Raw genomic sequence first — 25,485 nt, 5'->3', positions numbered from 1 at the left:
GGGCGAAATAGAGGAGAAAAAAACGTAAAGTGTTGTGCAGTGGTACAAAGCCAAGCAGATGGAGGACCAAACAGGAGGAAAAAAACTTCATCAAAGTTTAAAAGTGAGTGTCTGTGGCACAGAGCAGGTATTTAGTGCTTGTGACAGCACTTTGAGATTTTATGTTCACACCAACTGCTGTCGTACATGTTGACTGAACTTTTTCTCTTGCTCTTCTATAATAGCAGGCATATGCACATTTGTCCCCTTGAGTGTACATACTCTAGTAATACTTTCATTTGCAGGTGGAAATTATCTGCCTTCAACTGTGAGAGTAAATTCAGCACAATCCAACAGTCAGCCAGGGATGTAATCATGCTATCAGAGTCAAAATGTATAAGGTTTTTTTTTTTTTCTTATTATTTTCATGTATATGGTGAAGTAGGTGAAAAACAAAAAGTAAACTGTAGTTAAAGATGCTTTTTTTTGCTCTACTACTCAGAAATGATGATCAGCTTTGTTGGGTCACACCTTCCTGGTTGGATATGATCATGCTATCTAACCAGAAAAGTGTGACTAACTATCTATCAAGTGAAACAACTTCACAAACTTCATAAAGATGAGTCTAGAAGCTCCATCAACTGTGGTTCAAATATGCAGTAAGTTACAGGGCGACACATATCTTCCAGGGCTTCTGACAATAGACTGTTTAACAGAGGTGGTACATGCTGCCTATAGTGAGGAGGTGAGTTTTACCTCTCAGTCTCTCCCTGTGGTTTTTGACACCAGACATTAGCAGTAGATCCTTGTTCTGTGAGTTGTAAGGGGAAGCCACTGTGGGTCAGACTTGTTCCAGCACATCCCCAAACACCCTGTTGCTGGGTCGGGGTTCGTCTCTTCTCTGACCGCTGTCGTTAGATACTCTGGGAGCACCTCACAAGCTTTACCATTCAAGAGATGCTGTGGCCCTGTCATCTCGCTATGACAAACTTGGTCCTTGTTAAAGACAGCCAGGTACATCTGCCTATTTCTCCTGCATCCATCTCCTTAAGTATGAAACCAACTATTCACCGTCTAATGTATCTCAGGCCTTGACATGCTAGGTTGTTATGATATAATCAATTTCATTTGCTTCCTTTGTGAGTGGTCATAACAGTTTAGCTCATATTTGTTCAGTAGTATACATCTACATGTGTTTTGAGCATTTAACAGACTAAGTTTCTGTTAAATGCATTAATATTTGAATGATTTAGCTTAAATGTGTAATATAAACATGTAATATTTTGATTCATTTGTTCTGACAAACCCACAGAGAATCATCACCAAATCTACAAGAGCTGTTTTAGCTCTTTCTTTTGGATTTATGGTGTATTTACTGTTTGGGTCAGTCTCACAGCTCTCATAAACCTTTTTACCAGTGGTAACAGACAGCACCAAATTGCAAAGAGGCAAAGTTAGGGACTAGCTGGTACAGAACATACAGCAAGAGCTGACATGACTGCATCACATCGTTTCTGCAGATTTGTCAGCTCCACACTCATGCAGCCAATTTCCTGTTCCACCACATCCCAGAGGTGTTCTACTGGATCCAGATCTGGTGACCAGAGAGGCCACTGACATGAAGCATGAATCCAGTTTGAGACGATGTTTGCTTGGAGCATTATCATACTGGAAGTAGTTACTATAAGAAGGCGAGTGGTGACACATGGTCTGCAACAGTACACAGTTCAAACCATGAAAACATTCAATCCAGCAGCAGCCTGGATTGTTGACACGAGGCAGGTTGGGTCCATGGATTCATGCTGTTGACACCCAAACATCATCTGCCTCAGCAGAAACCCAGATTCATCAGACCAGGCTACATCTTCATCTGTCCAGTGTTGGTGAGTCTGTGTCCACTGCAGCCGGAGGTCTCTGTTCTTGGCTGACAGGGTGGAGCCAGGTGTGGTCTTCTGCTGCTGCAGCCCACCCACCTCAGTGTTCTGACACTGCTTTTCTGCTCACCACGGTTGCACAGAGTGGTTATCTGAGTTACTGCGGCCTTTATGTCAGCTCCGTTCTCCCCTGATGTGTGCTCGGTGCTCAGTGAGTGTAATGTAGTAGCTGTTCATCTGTCAGCTTGTTTTGATGTTTTTCTGCCCCCTAGTGGCCAGAAATTGATCAAAGCACTTTTAAAGAAAAATCTAAATAACTTTTTTTGCCTGATGACAGCAACAGATGACCACAAACAAACCCAAACACGCTCTTGGTATTTTATAAGTCTGAACAGAATATCCTTGATGGCTCAAGCCCCCTGGAAGGCGAGCGGGCGTCCAAACAGATGCCAAAACAAGACTGGCGCAAGGTTAGGCCGTTATTCTAAACAAACTGCCTGATGACTAATGCAATGAATCGCCACAGGAAAGGGAATTATCATCCTACAGTGCTGGGCGGCTGATTGGAGTAATGATTGGGGTGGAGAGACAGAAGGGAGTGGAGGGGAGTTGGCGTGGGAGGGATCGGGGGGGGGACAACACGCCAATGCCACGGTCCTGATTTCTTTCTAGCAGGGGGCCGCTGCTCCAGTAGCCTGGCACCGAGCCAAACACACTGGGTTTAGATTGTTATTGAGGGAAGGCAAAGCAATCAATCTGGAGGCTGGAAGGAAAGGAGAGTGAAGAAGTATTTTTGATAAGTCGTCTGAGGAAAACATAATCACGGCTGTGCGGTGTGAGCTTGTGATGGGTGTTAAAAAACTTTTTTTCTTTTTTTTCTCCATATCTTTCCATTTTTTGTTTTAGTATGGTGTGTGTGTGTGTGAAATTTTCTGGACTTGTGTGAAACCCAGAAAGGTGTTCCTTCCTCAGCTAGCGACAGATGTGTCAGAGCATGAGACGACATGAAGCTCTCAGGGGACTTCTTTAAGTGTCACTGGGAAGCTTTACCACACACACACACACACACACACACACACACACACACATACACACACACACACACACAATATTTTTTGTCAGAAGTGCTGAATAATAGTGCTGTACTAAGCATGCTGGGCCAATTAGGCCCGTTGGGACTGGGAACAAGCACCAGTGTGTGTGTATGTTCCTGTGTGTGTGTTTGTGTGCCCGTGGACTATCCTTGAGTCATAGGCAGACAGCAGGACTGAACGTCAGAATATTGTCAGACATCTGCCTGCCTGCCTGCCACTGCAAAACACAGACACACACACACACACACACACACACACACACACACACACACACACAGACACACATATACAACATGACAGCAGGGGGAGGAAGAAAGCAAAAGAATGGCAGAAGAGCTGGAAAAACAGAATGTTTAGCAACAACGCATGGACATGCAGCTGAACAGACAAGCTTGTGAGGATGTGACCCAGTAGCTGTACATCCAAAACCAGCGTGGACACTGTATTGCATATTTACACCTGCTCCAAGAGCTGCAGGCTTGAACATCTAATGCAAAAAGAAGAACGGTTGAAATGAGTAGGAGTGAGCAATAGGTGTAAAATCTACCAGGGTATATGCATTTTATGTCACAATATTGTTATGTGTTGTGAAGCTAGATGGATGCAATGAGTAAAAAAATGGGGGGAAACAAAGTACTTCATTGCATATTGCCATGAAGCAGTTCAGCTAACTGATTGACAGCATTTCCTGAACTGGCCAAAAACGATCAGAGATTTAAAGAGATAGATGCCTTTATCAAAGCATTTATCACTATACAAACAGCTCCCTGACAGCTTAAGCATTTTCAGGCTTCAATGTAGTTCGGTAAAGTGTGAAGCAGCCGTACAGGTTCAGAAAAGCTGTCTGCATGTCGGCATACTAACCTTAGCATTTACTTCAAAGCGCAGCTAAGCCTAAATACAACTGAGGCTGTCAAGATTCAGATAAAACTGATGAAAGTTAAGTCTGAAATTACAGTGCTGAGCCTGGCAAGCTGAAATGACCATCATCAGGGATTAAGCTTTTTTGATTCTGACTAAAATTACCTTTTCTCTGGCTCCACCCTGAGGTCAAGTATGGAAGAATGCTAAAGTTATCTTTTCACATCAGACTATTCTGTTTTCTGTTGTTTAAGAAGCTTTACAGGATCATTATACACAGGAAGGAAGGATTTAAAGAATCAAGGGTAAGAAAGAAACGATAGGAGAGCAAAGAGTGGACAGATGGATGGAGATTAGGAAGGAAGTATAAGAATAGAGAAGGCAAGTGAATAGACAGGACAGAGGTAAGGATTAAAGGAGAGAGAGAGTTACAGGGAGGAGAAAGCAAGAAACAAAAGGATGAAGAAAGGAAAAGGAAAGAAGAAGTGATGGAAATTAAGTAAAAAGGCAGGTAAGGGGAGATGAGGCAAGAGGGAAGGCAAACAAGAGACAAGAGAAAGTAGCAAAGAAGAGATGAAGTAACAAAAAAGAAGGGGTGATGTTGGAGGTTTAAACTAAAGTATCAGTGAGGATGAATAAGCCCCAGGAGGCGCAGTCGCCTGTTGCTGCAGCCCAGTCATACTGTCGCCTCCTATGGGTTTTCCTCCAACACTCCAGAAGGTTCCACCTACACAACACACACTGCCTCACACATCCACTAGGCGCCGTCTGTGAGCGTGCACACACACATACACACACACACACACAAACACACATGCTCTCAGGAACTCAGCAAATCCATTGAAAATAGTCCTCAGGGGGAAACAGTCTGTTCTTTCACACATTACCACTCATTCTAAAGTACAGCTGTCTGCCAATGACAAGCTACTTGTACGATATCAATACACCCCAATATTTACTGTTTAGTTCAGTTTACATGTGCAGACAAAGAGTCACGTGGCCCCTGATGTGTGTGTAAAGACATTTTCAAACCTAAATTGTTTAGTTTGGCTAAGTTGGTGGCAGTGCAGTCACAACGTTGTGGTGGGAACGTGATCCGACCTCCATTTCAGCCACCTACAAAGCTAAACGGCCCCTGTAGCTGCTGCTCCTGGTGACGTAGTGATGCAGATGAGAGAAGTAAACAGCTGCTACCAGCTAGCCAGACAATGAATTGAGGTCTGATACAAATCTGCAAAGATGTGCAATGTCTTCTTGATATTCGCGCACACACGAGACAGACATGAATGTGCTGCTCAGTACATCTCACGGTAACATGTATCATGTCTTAAGATACCTTGAGTGCAAAGCTGACTTTTCTTCCAAAGGGTAGCACTAAAGAAAAGTTCAAAATAACAAAGGTTCTCCATCAAAGGAGGCTCAGTCAATTTCAAAAACAACCTGTGGGTACGACTTACATGAAGTGGAAAGTTGATGCAGTAGTGGTACTTGTCGAAAGTTCAAGGGTTACCAAGGGCATTTACAGAACATTAATGGCAATTCAGACAATACTTCTGACTACACTTTGCCATGGTGTTTTGGTTAAGGGAACGAAATTCACCATATGTGTGCAAGAGGAAGCTGGTCACCAAAATCATGTTTATTATTTACCATGTTTATTCATACTGTGCAAAATTTCATGGCAATTTCCACCAGTTATTGAGAGATTTTTCTCTTGACCAAAGTGTTCGAATTCAAGGTCATCTCTGTGAACATCATCTACTCACTGCAACATAACTAAATATTGTTGCTGACCAAGTGCTATTCTTTCTGACCTGTTTCCACATTGTACCATCTTGTCAGCAAAGAGGGGGAAAGTGATAGATGATGATAGGGACCTCACTTCAGTCCAGTAGAGACCTCTGGGATAAACTTGCACTGGTACTTTGCAGCAGAAATGTGCAAGGGACAAACTAATGTCCTCATTAGATTAGATGATAATCACATGTGGTTAAACCTCTGTCCTCTGAAATTATGTGGGCATGGTTTTTAATTGTTTTCAAATAATCTCACAACAACATTTAGTTCCTGATTTTACAAAACAATGCAAGTAGCAGCTTTTTCAAACTCTCAGCCTTTTCCACCAACCTGTCTCTTTTCTTCTCTGCCTCCCTTTTTCTTCTCTCCATCTCCCTCGTCAGTCAGCCAGCTTCCCTACGTGATTGTTAATCTAATGCCACTAGTACAGGAGTTGATGCTGCTCACCTGATACCACTAAGTCTCAGATGACACACTCGAGCTCAGGTACAATCAGACGGCGACAGGCCCAGGAGCCCTGCAGCTTCACTAATGTTTTTTAGCACTTTTAGAAGCCTTGGTCCCAGAGTGGATCATTAAACTGGAGAATATCGGTGGCAGATGAACCAAAGGCGCAAGAGCTTGTTGGATCACTCCCAAAACAGAGCTGGAGAAGAAAGGGAGCCAAAGAATGGGATAAGAAGAAAGTTCTCCCTTCGTCTAAACACTGCTCATTAGCAGAAACAGGTATGCCGCTGAATGGAGTGATAGCACAAATGGTAAAAAAAAAAAAAAAAAAAGATGTCATGGAAAGTAGGAAGAAAGACGCCAGGGTGCTGACAATGAGAGAATGACAGTTCCATGCTGAACAGGCAGGAGTGTCTAATCTACTGTTAGACATCCGCATCAAAAAATGTCTCTACTCCAACAACTGTTCCGCTTCCTGTCAATTAGATGCCAGGAAGCTGCACGCACATTTGTCCAAGCGAGGAAAAAAAAAAAAAAAAACACACACATACACACTTTAACTACATAGTCGAAAGAGTACATGCACCCACCCATGCATGTAACACACACCTCATCAAGCTACAGCGAGTGAGCCATGATTAGTCTATCCGGGGGCCCAGCATGCAGTGTGTGTGTGGCTGTGCATTTGCATGACTGAATGTGTGTGAAGCAGCCATTCTCTGTGATTTGTTTGACAAATAGAAAGAGAACACAAAGAAACCATAATTACACTTCCTGAGGTAGCTGTGAATTAAAAAAAAGGAGGAAAAGATAGAGAAAGAGAGCCAGAGAGGCCTTGAGACAGGGATGTAGAGGACTGCTGTTACCTGAATAGTGATGACGAGCTGAAATTACCAGACATACAGAGCTGAATCAAGTGGAGAGCTGCCATGAGCTGGCAATTAGTCTCCAGCACCCAGCAACACATGCTGCAGCCGCACTTTCAAATGAGACGAGCAGTTCCTCTTAGCCATTACTCCCAAAACTGGCTATGACATGTGGAGGAAAAGTCTGTTCCCGGTGTCATTTTCTAAATTAAACCTGATTAAGTTAATTTTGGAAGAAGAACGAAAACTTCAGGTACACCATGTGTTTTGATGGCAATTATATTGGTGCATGCTGGAGGTTGTTGCTGCCCTTTGCCACCTCCTCAGCCCTAAACACCAATCACCCATGTTGCTGAAGACATAACAAGCTCACCGACAACGGTGACATTTCTGTCACTAACTTGTCTATTGTGACTTTTTTTTAATGAGGTAAAGGGTCAGTGTCAAATTTTGACCTCAGCACAGTTGTGTCCCACATGAATGGTATAAAAAATGATGTTCCTACAGGGACACTGTAGCGTGAGGAGTCACAGAGGCAATGTTGATGAGAACCGTGTCTGGAGGCGGAGATTTTTCCGGACTTTTTCTGCATGAGGCGATTGGCGGTGGCGGCGGCAGGGTAGACTCTGTTTATTTCATTTGGTGCATGTTAAGCGCAATGTGTTGGATAGTCTGCTCTCACCGCCTGGCTGCTCTGATCTCATCCCCTCACAGAGGAGTTTCATATAAGCCTCAACATCAACACAGCTCTCAGTGACGATCACTTCAGTGGAGAAGAGAGGAGAGAGTATGTCGAGGAGAAAGAAGAGGAGATGACAGAGGGGAAAAGTGGAGTAGAGGAGGAGAAGAAAGCTGATGAGAAGATAAGGACAAAATAGGGTAAGTGGGTAAATGAAGAAAAAGAGGAAAGAAGGAAAGGAAAGGACAGGAAAGGAAAGGAAACAGAGAGAGAGAGAAATGGAAGACAGGTTCATAAAGAGATGAGAAGAAAGGAAGAGAAGTCTAGGGGAGATGATGACAAAAATAGAAACAGAGAAAGAAATGATGATGATGAGGAGATAAGGACAAAAGGAGAGAAGGAAGGGAAATAATAAGAAAAACAGAAGAGGAGGAAAAAAACAGAGAGAAAGAGAAAGAAAGAGAAAGCAAGATGAAGAAGAGAAAAAAAAGGGATGAAGAAACAGGAGAGGAGCCGGAGAGGAGAATGGAGGCAGTATGACACAAAAAAGAAAAAAGAAGAAGAGTTGAGACCAGATAAGGAACAAGAGGAAGGACAGAGAAGACAAATGAGGAGAGCAGAAGAGACAAGATGAGAGAAAACGAGAGGAAAGAATTTACAAGACAGAGAATAAGAAAGAGAAAGAGAAGAAGAGAGAAAAAGAAGGGGGGAAAGGAAGGGAGATAAGATGGAGAAGGAAAGAGTAAAGGAAAGGAAAGGAGGCGAGGAGAAGGACAAGAAAAGAGGAAAATCTGTCGGATGGCAGGATGAGACAGATATGAGAGGACACAGGGACAGAGACGAGGAAGGGAGGAGAGGAATAAGAGTTGAGGGGAGGATGTTCAGGCGTAATTGCTCAGATGCGAATTTTCCTCTGTCTCTCCTTCCACACATGTTCCCTCCTCCCGCAACGTCTCTTTTTACTCTCAACACACACACACACACACACACACACACACAAGCACATACTGTACTCTCTCTAAAATGTCAGTCAATCACTGGGAGTGCTCGGCGTTCTCTGTATTCGTCTTATCTCCCCTGACAGAGTCGACAGTTTGTGTTTGCTCAAACAGCAGATCAGGAGGCCAACATTAAGAGACTATTGACTCCCTCCAAGTGCTTAAATAAACACATATCTGCATCCGGCGCCTGTCAGCCATCCAGAGTCTGGGGGATGTGCCGCGTGGACTACCGCAGACCAAGGTGTGACAGTGAGTGAGTCAGACGTTGTGTACACCGAGGTTCAAGGCCAACACTCACTTCTTTTGTTAGGAACCAATATTTACTGCTGATGTTCTATCATTTTAAAGCCAACACTTGCACAAATTGACTGTGTTTTATAGTTTTCAATGAGACATTTACATATGCAATAATCTGAAGGTCATAGATTTAATTATTTATTTTTTGATTCCTGCATTCACCATCTGCCTCTTACATACCTTTGATGGATTTACAGATACTTGTTACCATTTGAAGATAGACAGCTCATCAGGATGATTGACAGCTGCCAGAGTGCAAGATGAGTAATCAAAGACAAAGACAGCTGGTCTACAGTATTAGGCTTTCCTTCATTAAGGCAAACTGTCATTTAGTAGCTACAAAATTATACTATTGACATGTCAAAGAAAATCCTGAGGGAACATCACATGAACAGTTCATTAATATATTATATATATATATATATATATATATATATATATAATATATATATATAATATATATATGATATGACAGTTCTTGTGAAGACACAAGATTGTGTTTTTGCACAAGGCTGCATGCAGGTTCTCTATACAAGCATTTGATGTTTTAGATCAAACACTGAGCACAACACAAAAGGCTCTGGTTTATTTTAGATGCCAAGATGTTTTGGTAGTGTGCAAAAAAAGAAGCTTAAATCCATGAGTTAAGACTTATGTGGATGAATGTCAATTCAAGAAGTTCAGTTCACGTGGACGGCACAGAAGCCCAACCTGAACATAGTGTTCACAGTTGTTAATCACAATCTTAAAGGAGCTATGTGTATTTTCTGCTATTGCTACATAGCCAGCGCTAACATTAACAGCTGTTTACTCTCCAGTCGTGCCAAAAGATTCAGCTGTTGTATTTACAATACAAGAGGTTATAGCATGTCCTCTGAGCAGCGCTACTTCCTCAGAGCAGACTGGACGCTACAGTGACTCATTACTGGAAAGTGCCGAGACGGGTCAACTGGGCACGCTAACTTTAGTCGTAGAAATAGAAACAAAAGGGTTGCTTTCCACCTCTGGAATGACGTTTGATGCTGAAATCATGTTTTGAAATGCACGGGGTGTCTGTAAGTCTGTCCTGCCTAGTTGTTTTTTGAACATCAGGGAATTTTTCTGTTTACTCAGATTACTAAAAAAAAACCAAGCACTTTTTGATAACTTCGCTTCTGATGCACAATAAGCAGCTCATTTGAGCTTTTGTCCTTTTTATCTCTTCTTTTTGTTTTACAGGAAGCTTTTTATTCTCTCAACATTATGAAAAGGGACATGAAAGCTGGGTGAAAACTGGTATCAATTTTTGATTGATCTTTAACAAAAAAAAAAAAAATTTATAACCTCTGTCAGTCACTTGCACACACTTTATCATCAATGTTTCAGTTCTTAAAGAACCTCAAGATCAGAAGGACCCAAAGATAACTATAGGGTCCTTGGAAGTCAAGAATCCTGATCCTGAAGACCTGTCAATATGAATGTGGTGTCCAAGAACTTGTTGATGACATTCATAAATAACAATTAGACCACATTATCTCTTACTGTGGACTGGGCAACATTGTCTCAAAGTCCTTAAGTGCTTGATAAATACAATCAAGTACAGTATTGATCCATTAAATGCCAAAGACAGTATAATAATAAACAGTGTGTAGTGAAACACAATCTAAACAACACTGGAGAGAAAATGTAATCTTTCAATACAAAGCCAATATTTGCCTCCCGTATCAGTGTGTACATGAATGTGCACTCCCCAGGCAGACAGTAAATTACCTACTGGACATGGTCATTATCTCCATTCATACGGGGACATAAGATGATTATCGAGTATGGAAACACATAAATTGTTTCTGCTGACGACTGCAGCTGAGGTGCTGAGAAATTTCACGGGGGAAATCTGAAATTCATTTGCCCATTTGGTTTTCCTCACAAGGGCACTGAGCAGTATACAGTTCCTCATGTAGAAATGAATACTACTAACTGCACATCCTTGAGGTTTATAGGGGAAAAAACAGATATTAAAGGATGCAAAATGTAAACGAGCACTAAATGTTTATATGCACAAACCACACACACACACTCACATTGGCGTAGTAACTAGTTATCAAGCTACTGTGATCTCGTCATTGATCAGTGTGCAGATCAAAGCAGGGTGCATGGCTACAGAACTGTGTTGGCTAATTACCGGGTCCTGTAAAGGATTTTGGTCTTTAAGCATGGCCTCTGGGCCTCACCCCCATAGCAGGGATCCTGTGATCAGGGCCATGGAAGACCTGACAGGCATGGAGATGAAGCCCACGATTATAAACACTCAGCTGGCATATGTTCACCATGACTGATTGGCCTCGGCGCTGCCAGACTTCAGTGCTTCCCTACAGAGGAGGCATCTGCAAGCCTCACACTGATGTTTTGTGGTGTATATCTCAAAAAGACACACCAGCTCTTTTTCATTCATGCTTTTTATGGTGCTTTTTGACTTGCTTTATCACCAGTGATGGGATCACCATCATCAGCATTATTGCTCCTGATTGAGCATAGATAAGATGATATGGGATTTTAAAGGCAGAACCTGCTTTACACATATGCAACAGGCCTAAGATGATACGACCATTTGTTTCTCTTCATATTGAGGGTTTGGGTCTGGTTTGGTGTTACATTAAAATATAACTTTTAATCACTGCCATTACAACAATTACAATTACACTTATGCACGACTAAAACATTTTGGTACAGATGGAGTATGTTTACCAGCAACATATTCTCCCAGCAGGAAGTGATGTGTTTTTGTATTGTACAGAAGTCACTGGGAGAAAAACACTTTGTGGTTTGATTAATTATTGGAAAGCTAAAGAATGACTGCTTTGAGTTGTCTAAACATGAGATAAAGAAAAAACTACTTTACAGATGATGTTCATTAAAAAATGTTTGCTCGTTACATTGATAAAATACTGGTCGTATCATGTTTCTCTCAGATTAGTTAACGTGAACGTGATTCTTATGTAACAGAGAAGATTTGTGTATTATTTTCACTGTTAAATTGATCATTTTGTTCTGGTCTCAGTACATAACACATATACAGTACTCACCACTGTGCCAGCTAGCTTGACAGTTAGTGATAGCTCATTGTTTTGACTGTGTTTTGGAAGGGACATAGTAAAATTGAGAACTTTTGATGGTTACCAGTTTGGTAGTGGTTATGGTTACTTGAGTCTGTGATGGTCTGCTAGTGGTTTTGAGTCTTTCATCTCAGCATGTACATCATCATTACATCAAGTTAAGGACACACCTGTGCACAATGATCTGACACCTGGATCAAAGCCACAGTATTCTGTCTTCTTTTATACTTCAGTAACCATAATCATGTTTCTCAAAGTCAGGATCGTTGCTTTTGCAGGTTCTTGAAACATGTAACCAGGAGACTCCAAAAAACCCGATCAAAACCAGGATACTAGTGTTCAGAGTTTGTACATAGTTATAAGTGCTTTGTACCAGAGAGGTCACAAAGTTTTGAACCCATACTTTTGGATTCAGGGCAGGTCAAACTTAAAAAAATTGTCAGCTGTCGGTCCTTTATTAGGCCTAGGGCCTGAATGAATTGGGTTGGGTTAGGTTCGGACAGAAATTTGAGCCCCATGCAGTTTCTATATTGGCTTAAAAACTCCAGTCCAGCTGTGACTCTTTGCTCCACACGAACCCACAGGCTGAAAGGATCCAGACCCCACTCCACACTGAAGGTCTTTTACTCGGCCGACCTTATCACAGTGCATAAACCTAACACAGAAAATATTTTCCCGACAACCTGTCACACATAAGCGCTTGCCACAAGTTATGGAGAGCCAGGCAGTGTGTGTGTGTGTGTTGTGCTGCCTGGCAGAGCACCAAATGCACCCCTACCTCTGCTGTCAATCTTGCTCTCTCACTGGAAAAACCAGGGCATGTGGCCTCTCTTCTGTGCGACAGTACAGCTAACACACAAACACACACGTAGCACTCTCCCACCCGCCGCGCTGGAGCTGCTGATGGACACACGGGCTTGCTGCTGTGGCGCTCTCTCTATTTCAATTACTCTGTCTCTCTTTTCTCCACCCTCCCTCGTCTCTCGTTCTTGGCGACAAAAAATGCACACCACACTTCCAGCAAAGATTTATTTTCAACTTTTACTGAAATCCCCTGGACCACCCTTTTTTCTTGCCCCTCCAGTCAAAGCAGCATTTTCTCTATCATCCATGGACCACCGCCGCCGCCGTACCTAAAGCGATGGGCTGGAGGTAATAAACAGGAACAAAATGGAAACCCTACCTCTACCACCACCAACAGGAAGAAGACAAAGAACAGAGAAGCGACACGGGCTCTGATAGCCACTCATCCGTATAATCACATCCTGCTATTAGAATACTGCAGCTATCTGATGCCATTTGTTGTATCAGTGGATAAGCATTAGTGCTCATTAGTCACATGCATTAGCTCCTGGATTGGGCCTGACGGAGGAGTTGGTGCGGGATTAATACCACGAAACAGGGATGAGGCAAAAGGCTGATGTGTAGATGGATGGATAGATGAATGGATGGATGGATGGAGAGGTGGACGTATTGACTGGTCGGCTGATTGGATGATGAAAGATTGGACATGTATGTGTACAAACAGAGCATAAATTGATGGATAGATTGGATGGTTGGAGTGATTAGATGATGGATAAGTGTACATGTGATCCAAGTCAACATGTTGAGTTCGACCGAAATGAGGTTTTGAAAACAGATGCCAATACTTTCTTCTTTTTGATTTGATATTAATATATGCTGGTATTCATCCTGAATCAGGAACTTGTTTAAATCATTTGCACAAATTCACTCTGATGCTGAAATGATTAGTTAGTCAAGAAAAAATTAATTAACGATTTATGAAAAAAATTCTACTAAAAATGCCAAACATTCACTGCTGTCAGATTTTTTTAAGGGTAAAAAATATCAAAGAAGTATTAGAGATACGTAAGATATGTGATAAGTATTCACACGGTCATGATCTGTTCTCATTGTCAAATTTCACACTGAGTAAGACTAAGAGATTTGACTTGTGAGTTTTCATACCCAATGATTTCTATTCATTGCACATCAGTTTTGAATAGGGCCGGGTATTGTTGAAAAATGTTCTAAATCAACACTGATACCAATACCTTGACTTCGATACTAATTCTTAATGACACTTTTTCCGATACCAGTTTTATCAAGTCTATTTGAACTCAAAGAAAATTACAATACACATTACTACAGAAATTATTGAAGTTTTATCTTAAAGTGTGACCTCTAAACTCACTCAAACATGTTTGTGTAAATAAACAGCCAATCACCTGCATTATTAGATCTGGATGGACTTGAGCCGTAGTAAGGAGACCTTTGATTGAGCTAATTTAGTCTGGTTCTGAACAGTAACATACTGGTTATGTTACACCAACATGGGCCTCTTATAATAAACAGTACACACAAACACTAGGAGAGCTTTTTGTGGGGGGACGCAAGCCAAACTCCAGCACACCCGTTTTTCTGATATTTCACAACCCAAATGAATAATCGAAAAAAATTACTGTCAGATTGATCGATAACAAAAATAAACAGCAGCTAGTTTACTAATACATTTCTGCTTTACACATCTGAGTGTCTGCCATTTGTTTGCTCTGTTCTTATTAAATCATATTCTGCTTCACTATTTGCAAATAGCAACAGTCCAGTTCCCCACGGGCATCATTAAAGTTTAATCAAATCTGAATTAATCGTGCGTGCTTGTGCCGAAGCCGATCAAAATGTCTCATTAGAATCAATCATTCGGGTTAAGGACTTCCCATAAAAATAAAACGGCAGTGCTGATGAGTCCTGGAACAAATATGTAATCAAACAAACACATTGTCACATCACAAGTGTGTGATGGTGATACTGGCTAATATCTGATTTTAATGAAGCTCAGACCTGCAAACAGATGACAGTCTGTGCCATAATTCTTGACAAAGTGACAAATGGTCTCCCCCCATGTCTGTCTTTTCCTCTCAGTGGGGGAGGGGCTGGACCAGCCCCAGTAAATGTTAATCAATAGCACATCCCTATTAGAGGCAAGCAGATGCCACCTCCACCTCTGTGCCGCTCCGTGTCTTGTCCAAATGAAAGCTCGGGTCAGAACCACAGCTGGGGCGCGCGCGCACACACACACACACACACACACACACACACTTATACACACACAGATACGCAGAGTGAGTGATGGATGAAAGAGGAGACAGAAGAAAGGGAGGGTTGACTGCAGAGTAAAAGAAGTATGTTAGTTGAAGGTGGCCAACACGAATCAGTGCAGGGTGGGAGCCACGGTGCTGCTGAACTGGCTAAAGTAATGAGGCCGGCATAGCAGGGAATACTGCTAATATGGAGAGATCAAACTGCTGGTACACCTCTAGGAACACGCTTCCTGGGCTCCCTGCACTTAGATGTGACACCCCGCAGGCCCCCCAACACACACACACACACACAGACCACACAAGTTAGCTGGGCTTCACGCTAGGTATATTTTATATGAATTATGATGTATTCAATTACAAAGGACGCACGGAAATGGCAGAATAGCTGAGGATTTCATGAATATTGCAGCAGTGTTCTTACCTTCAGTTCGAGCCAAAAATATCTTGTTGATGAAGACGTGATGTAGATAAACAGAACAGAAAATACTGCTATAGCTTCGAAACACATGGCTCAGTTTCACTGCCGTTCTAATATGACAGTGGGTGTCATTTCTTTGAATGATATCAATTGTTTGGAAGACATTTGTCCACTGTAGCCCTTGTTTTTCAGGCTTTATCTTCATTAAATGGTTTTGTGTTTAATGAACTTTGTTTATTTTAGCATTTTTTTAGCTTTTTTTTTTTTTTCTTTTTGCATGAAATAAACCAGTTAACTTGGTTGCATGATTCATTTTTTTTATTCCCATGTTTGAAAAGTTTGTTATTTTTTAATTGGTTTGGCACTTGGATGACAATGACAGAAATGAAGAGACAAAGAAGCAGCATTTTCTTTTTGCATTTTACCTTTATCTGAAAATTGCAGCTCCTGCAATTTGGATACTGCACTTGGTCATATTTCCATTTCAATAATTAAATTAATTGATTGAAATTGATAACTGTAATGTGGTAAAAAGTATCATAGTGGAGTGAAAGCACATGTTATATCATATTCAACTAAAGCACAAGTACCTGATATGTGTACTTAAGTACAGTACATGAATAAATGTACTTGGTTCAATTCCCCCAGTGGGAAAAAATGCATCAACTGGAAAAAGGGAAATGTTTGAGAGTGAAAAGTTACTTCAGTAATGACTAAAGTTACAATCTTATGAGAACCTGAGCAATAAAGCAGGCTGATGTATCAGTCAACATTAGCTTATAACAGATAAGTGTGAAGTTATTTTAATGTAGAAATACCAAAGGTATGTTTCAAGAAATAAAACAGTGACCTCATTACACTGTTTGTTACAAGTTGCAGTTATAACACTATGTCTCCCTAAGAATTATTTTGCATTAGAAAATAAAGAAATCATAATAATAATGTCAGCTGATATATGGTTAGCAGATCTTTAAACTTGTAAATATCCTCAGAATAGTGTGAGCTTCACAAATTCAGGTTAGAGAGGATTATTAAATATGAAGCAAAGCAGGGTGGGGGTGTGTGTGTGTGTGTGTGTGTGTGTGTGTGTGTGTGTGCGCGCGGGGGGGGGGGTCCCCTCATCCAAATCCATTACTAGAGTCTGCAGAGCTGAGAAGGTCCCATCTCCAATTAGCTGTTTCATCTCCAAGTGGAAATGTGACTGTAGGGAGACGCTGCCCGGCAACATTACCTCCTCTCCAATAACTTACAGCTATCAGGAATGAGGCTGTGTGTGTGTGTGTGTGTGTGTGTGTGTGTGTGTGTGTGTGTGTGTGTGTGTGTGTGTGTGTGTGTGTGTGTGTGTGTTAAAAAAAAAAAAACAAAAACAAAAAAGAAGAATGAAACAATACTATCGGCTGATATATTGATTATTAAACTTTTAAACATCTAAAGTGCGAGCTTGAAAAATTGTGCTTAGCTCGGGCAATAATCGTTCTCCATGAACACACACGCCTGCGCACGCAAAGAATACAAAGTATGGGCTGTAACGGCACCCGAGGGAGGCCTTGTCAAATAAACAATGAGACACGATTAAATGACATTATTATATGAAACTAGCTCAAGTCATCAGGGAGAGAGAGAGAGATCTACATTTGCATCCTTCATTAGGTAATGGAGTTGTTTGAATGCTGACGCATCGTGTCAGGACACGTCAGCTCCAAAGCAGACATTTATGTTCCCCTTGTACAGCATCCCTCTCACTTAAACTCTACAGGCCTGTCAGAGCTGCCTGAGCGAGGCAATCGCTCACCCTCACACACATATACAGTGCACACGTTCTCATACAAAAAAGGCTGCATGCATTCAAGCATTCTCTAAACTAATAAACCTGCCTATGGACTTAGCCAGTCTTAGTCTGAAGTGTCATTAGAAGTGGCAGGCAGCTGTGGCAGCCTGTGAGGGGCTAAGAGGCTTGAGCTCCCACCGTCTGTAATCCCCGCAAACAAAGTACACGGCATGCTGAAAAATAAATATACAAGTGAATAATACATGCAAACATGCTGGCACACACACACACGCACACGATAACACACGCACACACAGAGTCTTACAGTAGGTGAAACGAAAACGCAAAAACTTCAAAGCTACAGTGAAAATGCGAAGTCATGTATATGGCAATCCGCCTTAAAAAGTAATCTGACACACTGACAGCTGTGCACATGTGAGGCGCACAAACCTCCCCTCTCACACACACACACACACACACACACATATATGCACAGTCGGATGCTAGGGAGGCAGCATTTGGCAGAAAGACACACATAGAGCTTGCTAAGTGGTAATAAAGGCCAAGGCTTATTAATGGGACAATCTGACAACCAGTAGTGCTGTGCTGAGGTTTCTCTCTCTCTCTCTCTCTCTCTCTTTCTCTCACTCTCTCTCTCACACACACACACACACACACACACACACACACACAGCCTCATTCCTGATAGCTGTAAGTTATTGGAGAGGAGGTAATGTTGCCGGGCAGCGTCTCCCTACAGTCACATTTCCACTTGGAGATGAAACAGCTAATTGGAGATGGGACCTTCTCAGCTCTGCAGACTCTAGTAATGGATTTGGATGAGGGGAGCCCCCCCCAACTCGCCCCTCCCACCCTGCTTCACTTCACATTTTATAATCCTCCACTCCAGCTTTATCTGTTCCTCAGCCCCCAACCAGAATGCACCTGAAACCAGTTTACCCTCCATTTTAATTTAAGATATAATTTACCCTCCTGAGGCTGTGAGAATAGAGATTTTTTATTTTTAAGTTTCCCTAACGATGATCAACAAACTGAGGTCATTGTAAAAAACGATGGGTCACCTTTTTTTTTTTATTCGCTGCAACGTGATAAGAATATTTCTTTCCCACATAAAGTCTCCTCATCTTTTCTTCTCCTCAGTCGTGGCTCGGCGTGAAGCTTTTGCGGCAATTCACATATTCTTTCAAAACACTCACAGCTATTACATCTTATGTGGAAAGTGTTTATCTCCATCTCTGTTTCTTTTCCCTCTCTGGCGCTCCTGGTGTGAGTTTCTCTTTGAAACGCTTTCTAATTAGCACGTACAACCCACAGCCAGGGTTAAATTAAATTGCTAAGATACAAGGAGGTTGAGGTCAGCGGCTCTGCAAAGACCGTCAGCGCAGATAATTGGGAGATAAACTTTTTTTCCTCCGTCTTCCCTTTGCTGAATATCCATGATCAAAATGACACCGGATGGCACGCAGATAGTTTGGCAGCGTGGCGGTGTGCTGAAGCAAAAGATGCCTTGTGAAATATGAATTTATTTTTAGAGATAGAGGAAGACGAGTAATTAGGAGTGCAGAGAGAAAATCACTTTCATGTCTCCTCTCACTCTGTCTCTACTCAAACGCTCCTGCACCTGAGAAACAACTTCTGTGAAAACAATATATCAAGGCCAGTATGAAATATAAGATCATGCAGTTCCTTGACTGCATATATACATTTATATATAATCATAACTGCTGTTGAAGAATACTGCACTGCTGGTCAGAAATAAGCTTTTAAGAGACCTTTTTGATTTTTGACTATTGATCTTTTTTTCAAACACTTTTGTCTTACAGATTTACAAATGTAGGCTACGACTGTTCTACATTCATAATCGTACACAATGGAAAACCAACTAAAAATCATAATTTCCAGTGTCTCCCTAACACTACTTGGTTTTGTAAATGTTAACTTGTTGTGTTGTTCTCCAGTTTTAGAGCAACACTACGTTTTCCTTCCAATTTCAAGATGCCAGGATGCCCAGACCTCTTCAGGTAACTGTGACCAATTATACCAATTATTTTTCTTCTCATTTCTGCTTACCTGGGGATTATTTCTCGAAATTATCTCAATATTTCTTTGTAAATACCCCTGATTATCTGCTTTGATTTGGTCCTTTATATGCTTCCAAACATTTCTTTGATCTAAATCATAAAATGGTTCTGGGCTGTAACTTGGATTTTGTATAGGGAGGTTTTCAGATCACAACCACTGAGATCATCACACAAATACAAATGAGTTAAAACTCAGAAGCTACAATATTTTGTAGAAACAATGTCCTGGTTTTACTAAGAATAACCCACAAATCCACAAGTTTAGGTGTAGTTCTTTCTTTGATAGAAAAAACGGGAAAGTGAAGAGTTTGAAAATTGATTTTCAAAGTGTCCTGAAATGAACAGAAGTCAATGGCTGACTGGCTTGTAGTAACAGCAGTTCAGAGAGCTAGACATTTTATGGGTTGTAGGTTTTGGAAAATGGTTGTCAATGGTTGTTTACGACTGTACACTGTATGTGATTTGTATTTAACATGCAAAAATTCACCAGTACAATCCACTAATGGAAATAAAGTTTTCTCCTCTGGCGATATCGCTCCCTAGGGCCCAAAATGGCAGACGCCAGATCTGAATGCAAAAAAAGTTTATCCATTTCAATTTAGTAAGATTTTGCTTTATCCACTAGTCTGAAAAATCACCTCATCTGAGCACCTTTTTTTGTGACATTTGTGATTTTTCAAAAGTCACATTTTTCCATTACTTTTTTTAATTCTGCAACTTCAATTAAACATGCTTACTGTTATCAAAGCCTTTTCTGGTCCTGTACCTCCTGTAGGTCTGTTCTGTTGCTGGTTAGTGTATTTGGCTGTTGCTATGGTGGATAACTGACCAACTCACATCACAATATTTCCAGGTAAACTACAATTTTGTTTAAAACATTAGATGTTTAGTGTTGACCCTTCATAATCATTTATGTTCTGTAAACATACACAAAGGCATCTGAATTTACTATACAAGAAATCATGTACAGCAAAATCCAACTTTCTCAAGAGCATGTTGGGAAATGTGGGAAGTAGGCTAAGATACAGTGTGTGCACCAAAGAGGCTAAATGTAGTTTTTATTCAGAGAGCAACTCCAAACATCAAAATTTAATTAAAGTGTGTCAGAGTAAAATAATCCCCAGCTGGCTTTATACATCAAGTTTGTTAGTATGAATGATTACTAATAACAGCATGCTGCTATCAGACTTGTAAAAATACACTTGAGTCAAATCCAGTGTCGGAAATGAAGTAAATAAGGCAGACAACAACAAAAGATGTATGAAACATGGGGAGTATGAGAAAGGGAGGAAGGGGAGGGGGGCACTCTGGGAAAATGAGAGAGCAATATGTCAGCATGGCAACACCTCTAAAAGTCACCGAAATGCCAGGTCACCCTGCTCGACGGGGAGAATCAAACCACACTGTGAGTGTGCGAGAGCACCTTGCATCCTTCGTCGAGTTTACAACATCACACAAACACACAGACACACACTCAAAAAAAAAAAGAGCGCGCACCAACTGACCGCTGCCGCCACCGTCGACAGCTCTGTCATCGTCTGCCTGTGATTGCTTTGTTGTAAGTATGCGACAATACTTTTTTGCCTCTCTTCTTTGATTATTATTCCTTTAATAAAGCCTCTGAAGGGGAAGGATGACGTGCTTGTTGAAGCCTGTGTGGGTAATATCGAGTGTTTGTCTGTGTGTGTGTGTGTGCGTGTGTGTGTCTGGCTGTGAATTTGTGCTATACTGAATGTCGCTAGCACATTGTCTCACACAGAGGTAGGTGGGAGGATGATGAAGAGAATGTGCGTTAAAAATTTATTTTGGCTTCATTAATATTTCACATGGATGGGTGCGATGTACAAACCGATGACGACACCCCGCTCCCGAAAAAGCCTCCCACAATGCTCTGCGACGCCTGTTGGCACGACCTGCTGAGCTTTGCTTTGCTGCAGAGTAAACAATGTCTCCTCTTAACCACGGTTTCCAAATGTAGCTGTTTGACTTTGGCTCTGACACAAACTTGAACTAAGGCGAATTCCTACTATTCTCTCCCCCTCCCCGTTTTCCCTCCCACACCACCCTTCTCTCATCATATCTTAGCGATCACTGAACCTTGAAAAATCTCGAAAGTAGAAAATTCTTGCTAGCTGAAATGTGAGACGTCTGCTGGGATGTAATCTTGGAGCACACCCACTGACTACCACAACCAGACAGATATTGTGCTGCTTTTTCACAAGAAGCCTTAACACAAAAATATATATATATCTACAATTGCGAGAACAATCCCTCCTTTCAAATTAGCTCCACAGGCACAGAGGCTGGAGTGTGCAGCGCGGTGGCACTTTGAAGGTTTACTAAGGCAGTGCTGTAAGTCTTTGTTGGAGTAATCTCTCTGTAAGGAATAATCCCTGCTATTGAATAAATAGGAAACTGATTATAGACACGTCCCCCATTATAACAGATACAAACACATGTCTGTATCCACATGACACAGAGCACTGCCTCATTGAAAAACACACTGTGTCTCAATCTAGGTTCATTACCCATGAAATTTCCCCGTTTTGTAAAGACACAATCTCACATCTAAAGCTCACATCTGTGTTGTTGAAATCAATATATTTATCAATTATCTGCTATAGATGTTTATCAGAAAGGAATAATGTATACAAAAAACACAGATCAATCCCATGATCAAACTGAAAACAATAAAGTTAAAATCTGTGTCCCACAAAACAAAACTAATTTTATCAGTTAATTTTTTTATAACAATTTGCTGTATTATTGATCACTAATCAATTCACCATTAATTTGGATTAAGTGCTTGTGCTGAAATTGTCAATGAAATAAATGATTAGTCATTGACAGAAACTTGTTAATCGAATAATTTCTGATATCATTTATTAACATTTAAGGGTTCCATCTTGTCAAATGTGAGGGTTCATTGCTTTTCTTTATCTTACTTTATTCTAAATTGAATAGGTTTGAATTTAACTTCTACTGTCAGACCTTTTTAGATGAAATGATAAAACAGTTTCTGATTTGTGTCCAGTTCATCAATTACAAGAACAATCATTTCTTGTAGCCCTTGAGATGAGATTCAATCGTCACGTTAAACTAATTTCACACACAGAAAACACATTATGTTTTGTGTATATACAATAGTCTACATATATGCAACACTTCATAATGTCTCCTTCACTACACACGCGCACACACAGTAAATTACAAAAGCTCCCCAAGACATAAAACCTCAAAGCCTATTTACTGTGTGTTGGGCTCTGAAGTGCTGGGCGGAGTGGGAGAGAGTTCAGTGGTAGACGGTGGTGGAGGCACCAGGAGGAGAAGCAGCGCAGCTCTCACTAGAATCAGCTCTGCTCATTAGAAGCTGGAGAAGAAGCTTTGAACAACACGCCACGTTTGGAGCCAGGACACACAACACGAAGCAGCTACATTTAATTAAATGACATCAGTGACACCGGAAGGAGTCTGGGGAAGAAGCATGGGGAGGCGTTCACCTACACATGGATACGACTGATGGAAGGGGTGTGTGTTTGAGCTGGGGGCTTGGTCACACCAGCATTTATAGTGAGTGCATTTCAAATGATTTGGGGTGTTAAGTTTACTTTATTTCACTGATAGGATTATGATTTGTACATATAGAATTTAATCTATCCAAATAAAACTCATGGGCAGAGGAGTAGGTCATGGCAGGTGAGTTTAGTTCAGTAGCAGAAAAGTGACAGCTGATGACCTCACAGTTAGGACAGGACAGGACACAGTTACACAGTTGAACATGGCAGACATCTCTTTTCTATTTCAGCAGGTCCAGACCGTAACATTGATTACAGAAGTTAGCTAGTAGCTAGCTAACAACTCATTAGTACTGGCTATAATCACATAATTCAACAAAATTTCATTTTACTAAAAATGACATTCATTAGAACAGTTTATTACAACACAACAAAGAAACACAACAAAGCCCATCTTTGTTCCTTATATTTGAAGAGGACATCTGACAGGAGCCAATCAGCTGCAAGATTCAATGATGTTCACCAATCACCTCCTCGTCCTGGCACACATCTATTTGCATACACACGTCACGCCAACTTTCAGACAATAGAAAAAAAACATACACAATCAAAAAACAATAAAAACAAAAAACAATACACACACACACACACACACACACACACACACACACACACACACACATACACTGTGTATTTTGTATTTAAACGTGTAGAAATAGAAAACTAGACACTACAGTTTAACAAGCAGCCCAGCAATCTGGATGGATTTACTGACCATCTAGCAGCTAGCTAAAAGCTGACAAAATTAACAAGATACAGTGTGGAAGTGAGACAGTGCGCTGCAGAACGCTGTATTTTTCACAGAGCTCTCTCCTCCTTACCGCCGTCTTTATTGTGCTAAAATGATTCCAAATAAAACTGATGCCAATTAGGACGGCAAACAAGCACGAGTACCAAAAAGCTGAACCATTTGTTCTGGCCAGAATTAGTTCTAATAAGACATTTTGATGTACGAAGATGCCGGTTGGCTTCAGTAGAGAGTTTTAATGAGATGTGATGTCGCACAATGCTACGTCTTTAGCCTTCTCCACTTGACATTATATGAGTTTTACTTTTAGGAATATGATAAATGTTTACTGTGAATTATCAACACAAAACCTAACTTTACACATGTATTTATGAATGTGTGTGTGTGTGTGTGTTTCATGTTTCCGTGCCGACAGAGGATGCAACAGGCTGCTTGGCCACGGCTCCATTCTCCTCACTAACTTGGCCTTTGAGAATGGGAGAATTCTAATGAGTCTCTCCCCTCTCTCACTTGCAGTTTGCTCACACACACTCTCTCACACACACACACACACACACACACACACACACACACACACACACACACACACACATATATATATACACACACACAGTTTAATGAGTGTGCCTTGCGCTTTCCTCATTAGCCACACAGAGTCTTATTGCAGGCATCAAATGCAATGCACCACCACCCCCTGACAGGAAGAGAGTAAGGAGGAAAGAGATCTTCCCTTTTCTCCCCTTTCCCCTCTTTCTCCTATTTTTCCTCTTTCTTCTCTCTTGCTCTGAGGTTAAAACATTTCATTACGTAGCCACATCCGTGCTCTGACTGATGGCGGAGAGAAAGACAGAGCCCAGATGCACTCACACATCTCGCTCTCTCTAAGATGTTGACTAACTTAGATCGCAGCCAAGATCTTCCTTTCCCGTCTCCTTTTTCCGTGGGCTGAGGGAGGCTATTGTTGCTATGGCAGTGATGCATATCTTGCCATGTAGAAAAGGAGAGGTCGTAGGAGTGAGCTGCCAGAGAATGAGAGTGTGCGGCCACCTGCTTGAGCCCTCGGAGCTGCAGGACTAAACTCGATATAGCCTCCTGGCGCAGTGCGGGATGTAAAAGCCGAGAAGCAGAAAAGAATTACCTGTAAGAAAGCTCTGACTTGAGTAGGATGAGCTTCTCAAAGAGTTTCAAGTGTCAGACATGAATGTCACAATAGCTTGAGTCACATGCTTGTTTTATGACAGAAACGTCAACATGACAGCAGCCTGTGATGCACAAAGTCTGTCATTGTAGTCAGGGCGGCGGTGGGGGTGGCGGCGGAGGGAGGTGCTGGTGGGGAGGAAATGAATGAGACCAAGGCAATCTTTTCATTTTGTTTTTCAGAGGACGAGTTTGTCAAAAAATTTCACATAGACTTAAAAAGACTTTAGAGAGGGCGGAATAATGTGCGGGAGTGACTGAAGGGTCTGAAGAAAAGGGGGTTAGTTTTTCAGCGCGAGACGCCTGGAGCCACTGCAGAGTCATTAGAGTAGATTTGTCACATTAACAAAGGAGGAGGAATCGGCCCTTTTTTAAAAGAGGGAAGATAAAGAAAGACACAGACGTGTCCCACAGATGCAGGGTGGGGGGAAAAAGGGATTTCAAGACAGAAGGGAGGAGAGCAGGAGGGAGAGAGTGAGACTGATGGAAGGAGAGGTATCTGGATGGAGCAGAGGTTATTTTCTTGAGGAAAACATCCTCCCAGACCTTCTTACAGATGGATGCTACATGTGTTTGATGTTCAATGCTT

The 25,485-nt window shown here is 41.5% G+C and overlaps 1 protein-coding gene across 13 annotated transcripts in view; it reads right to left on the bottom strand.

Moving 5' to 3' along the window:
• Nucleotides 1-25,485, bottom strand: part of LOC139635396 (CUGBP Elav-like family member 2) — a 464,890-nt gene that overhangs the window by 351,709 nt on the left and 87,696 nt on the right. The gene's annotated exons all lie outside the window — the stretch shown is intronic.

Source organism: Trachinotus anak, unplaced genomic scaffold, assembly GCF_046630095.1.
Source record: "Trachinotus anak isolate AG129_WGS33_773 ecotype Australia unplaced genomic scaffold, CSIRO_AGI_Tana_v1 ptg000018l, whole genome shotgun sequence".
NCBI classification, from domain to species: domain Eukaryota; kingdom Metazoa; phylum Chordata; class Actinopteri; order Carangiformes; family Carangidae; genus Trachinotus; species Trachinotus anak.
Note: the sequence above shows the minus strand (reverse complement) of the source record. Positions and strands in the feature narration are given on the sequence as shown.